The sequence below is a fragment of the Onychomys torridus genome, chromosome 14, assembly GCF_903995425.1.
Source record: "Onychomys torridus chromosome 14, mOncTor1.1, whole genome shotgun sequence".
Lineage (NCBI taxonomy): Eukaryota > Metazoa > Chordata > Mammalia > Rodentia > Cricetidae > Onychomys > Onychomys torridus.
Window position 1 is genome coordinate 45,605,103 of NC_050456.1, and position 4,109 is coordinate 45,609,211.

Here is a 4,109-nt window from a genome sequence, read left to right on the forward strand (position 1 = left end):
GTTACCTTCTCTTGATTCCTTTCCACGTGTTCTCTTCCCCCTCTCTTCCCAAATGTCTCCTTATCTTGTTTGTTGTTGTTGTTTTGAGACAGGGTTTCTCTGTTTAGTCCTGGCTGTCCTGAAACTCACTCTGTAGACCAGGCTAGCCTTGAACTCACAGAGATCCACCTGCCTCTGCTTCCCAAGTGCTGGGACTAAAGTTGTGCGCCACCACCTGGCTGGTTTTTGTTTCTTAAGACAGCTTCTAATGTAGTTTAAGCTGACCTTAAACTCCCAATCCTCTGGCCTCTATCTCCCAACCCCTTAATTAAAAAAAAAAAAATCTAGATTGCACATATGAGGCTAATAGCTGTCTTTGCTAGTTTGGTTTATTAACATGATGACCTTCAGTTCCATCCATTTTCATGCAGATGACATAATTTCATTTTTGTTTGTGACTGACTAACACTCCACACATATATACATACATACACACACATATAGAGACATGTTAGTGTGTATTTTGCATTTTCTTTATCCATTTGTCGGTTATTGGACACCTAGGCTGATTCTTAGGTTGTGAATAGTGAATAGGTATACAGGGACCTGTTTAGTAGACTGACTTTCTGGTAGCTGCCCAGGAGTGGTAAAAAAAAAAAAGGTTATATGGTAGTTTTCTACTTTTTGTTTTTTGAGGAACCTCCCATTCTATTTCCATCAATAGCAATGTAAGTTCTCAAGTCTTCCCCAGCAGGCTTCCTCCTCAGTCCCGGCTTGATTTCTCCATGTCCTGCAACCAAAATGTGTGGTGTCTTCATCAATGGAGTCTTACCATCTCGTTCTGGTGGGCAACCAATAGGGATGGCACAGTTTGTATCATTTGGGTGTTCATAGGGCCCTCCCTGGAAAACAGACCTTAGGAAGGTATTTGGATCTTTCTCTCTCTTTCTTTCTTTCTTTCTTTCTTTCTTTCTTTCTTTCTTTCTTTCTTTCTTTTCTTCCTTCCTTCCTTCCTTCCTTCCTTCCTTTTTCTTTCTTTCTTTCTTTCTTTCTTTCCTTCCTTCCTTCCTTCTTTCCTTCCTTCCTTCCTTCCTTCCTTTAGACAGGGTCTCATTATGTAAATTGGACATTTCTTATGTTCATAAGTGGACTACATAGTAAGATCTTGTCTTAAAAAAGAAGAAGGAGGAGGAGGAGAAGGAGAAGAAAAAGAAGAAAAGAAGGAGGAGGAGGAGGATTATTATGATGAAGGGATTAACTTTAAAAAAGCTCCAAGGAAACAGGCACACAATGGCTTTAGAGTGCATATATAGTGATTTGTCTATTCTAGGGGGCAAAAGAAACAGAAATTTCTGGGTGTGATGGTGCACAGCTGTAATGCCAGCATTTTGGAGGTGGAGGCAGGAGGATCCTTAGCTACATAGAGAGGACATAGAACATCTCACTAGCATTTGTTGCTTGTTTTCTTGGTAATATGTCTCTGACAGATATTAGACAGAATGTCAGTGGAGTTTTGATCTGCATGTTCCTGTAGATGTTAAACTTTCTCTTCATGTACTCAGTGGCTATTTGTATTTCTTCTGTTGAGTTCTGTTTAGTTCATTTGCCCACTTACTGATTGGTTTATTTGTCCTTTTGGAGTTTAACTTTTAAGTTCTTTGTATATGCTGGATTAATCCTAGTCAGAAGACTAGCTGCCAATGATTTTTATCCTCTTCTTTGGGCTGAAGCCAGTTTCTTCAATAAGGTAAAAGCTTCGTGTGGTCTACAGAAAAAGTGGGAGAGGGAGATGGAGTAGTGGCCCTCAGACACTGTGGGGTGTTTCTCCCTTTTTGGGGCTCTTTGTGGGACTAGAGAACAACTTAATAGCTAATGCTGCTGAGTCTAATTTGTGATTATACACAGTGGAAAGAGAAAACTCCCTTTCCTGAGGAGCAGAACCAAACAACAACAACAACAACAACACCCTGACAGTGGGCTTCTTCTCAGGGCATCTAGAAGATGGAAAACGGAAGTTCAGGAAGCTTAGTAATTTCCAACTATATTGTGAGGGAAGTATGGAATTCGAGTCTAGGAAGCGTTGAGAGGTAGACAGGACAGGAGAAGAGGGAGATGTGAAGAGTCTGTGGGAGCTAGAGAAGAATCAGACACCCTGTGGGGGCAGCTGGTCAGAGGAAATGCCCCACTGTAGAGAGGACTGCAGAACAGAACAGTGAACAGGGCCGGGTAAGTACTGTGTGGATCCCAGTGAGGCTAGACGTGGCAGAGAGGTAGCCACACTTTTCCTCTGCACTTTCTCTTTTGATCTGCCATACAGTTTATAATTTACTATTTAATGTCATGTTCCTTGGGCACAGGGTGATCCCCCCAATGCAGATCTTCATGGGCAGGGGGAGGGATGTAGTGGGGACTTGGAATATTCTGGCTGCAGGTTTCCCTCTTCCCAGGCACCCAGTCTACAACTTGCTCAAGCCAGGGTTGGAGAAGCCTGGCCAGATACCTGCTCTTTCTTGTATGCTGATAGCCCAACTCATAATGGACCAGCAAGAGCCAGGGGCTCAGGGTCAGGGTAAAGAGGACAGTAGGCAGGAGTGGGTGGTAGGTGGGAACATTTGAGAACCTAGCCAGGATAGCCAGGAGCCGGCAGTACAGAGGCAGAGTCTAGGCTCGTGGTCTATGATGTGTGCCCCCGTGTCTCATCAAAATTCACCCACAGGAAGAAAATTCAAAGAGGAAACTGAGCATTTCAAGACAGCCAGGCATGATTAGCTGGCACACTCTGGAGGCTGAGAAAGGATTGTAGCAAATGAAAGGCTAGCCTGGGCTACAGAGTAAAGACTGTCTCAATGGCACTCCTCCACCAAAGAAAAGTTTCAAGACAGCGAACACAGGGTATGAAAGCCCAAGTATCAGGCCCTCTAAGAACAAAGGCTGTAGGGACTGGGGTCCTCTGAGGACTCATGTGTTCGATTCAGTCCCCGGTGAGAGAGATTGGGAGGATAGAACTTAAAAGACAGTGACTAAATGTAAAGTATTTGGTGCAATCCTCATGTCTGAATTATGAAGCCTTTACGACAAGAGGAAGTGACCAACGGAAACCCCACCCCTACACACTCTGTGCTACCTACTTTTTTTTTTCTTTCTTGCATTTGGTCATTAGCTGCGTCACCTGAGAAGAGAACTTTGCTTGAGAAAAATCTCCCGTCAGCTTGGCTGTGGGATATCTTCTTGACTGCTAATCGATGAGGAAGGGAAGGGTCCAACCCACTGTGGGTGATGCTATCCCTGGACAGGTGGTGTAGATATAACCGTCTCGTTAAATAAGAAACACAGAGCCAAATGCACAGAGCCAAGCGGTCAGAGCAGTAGCTAAGAGCTGAGACTTAAAACCGCCTTTCTTACCCTTAGCTGCCACTGTCATTCTTCCCCTCAGAAAGAGGCCTACTTCCTGTGTCTCTTTTTAATTGACTTTCTGTTCTGCCTTCTCATTGGTTGTAAACCCAACCACATGACCTCCTCGTCACTGCCAGTCCAGTACAGACCTCCAGGTCTTCTATGGTTGGTATTGAGATTAAAGGCGTGTGTCTGCCATGCTGGCTGTGTCCTTGAACACACAGAGATCTGCCTGTCATGTGATCCGGATTAAAGGCGTGCACAGGGCAGGGGGGTGGGGGTGGTGGGGTGGTGGGGGGTATACGACATGCCAATAGCTGTGTCCCTCCACGATCTCTGCTTCAGATCTTGTCCCTCGATGGACAGGAGATGTAAACCAAATAAACTCTTTCATCCTCAAACTGCTTTTGGCCATTTTTTTTTTTCACAGAAATAGAAACCAAACAAGGACATAGTCCTTGATCTATTGCTGCGTGACGCCCTCTGTCACCTCAAGACTCTGTCAGCACTACTGGTTGCACGACCTTCAGACTGTGAACAAAGTGAGCCTGTGCCATGCCTTGACTCTGAAATGTCTCCCAAAGGCTCACACCTCGAGCACTTGTTTCCCGTCTAATGGCACGGTTTTCAGGTTATCCCGGAGGGCTGTCAAGGAGGCGGAGCCTAGTGACAGATGTGGGTCCCTGAGGCCAAACCTCTGAAGGTTACACTTGGCCTTAATTCCAGATGTTCGCTGC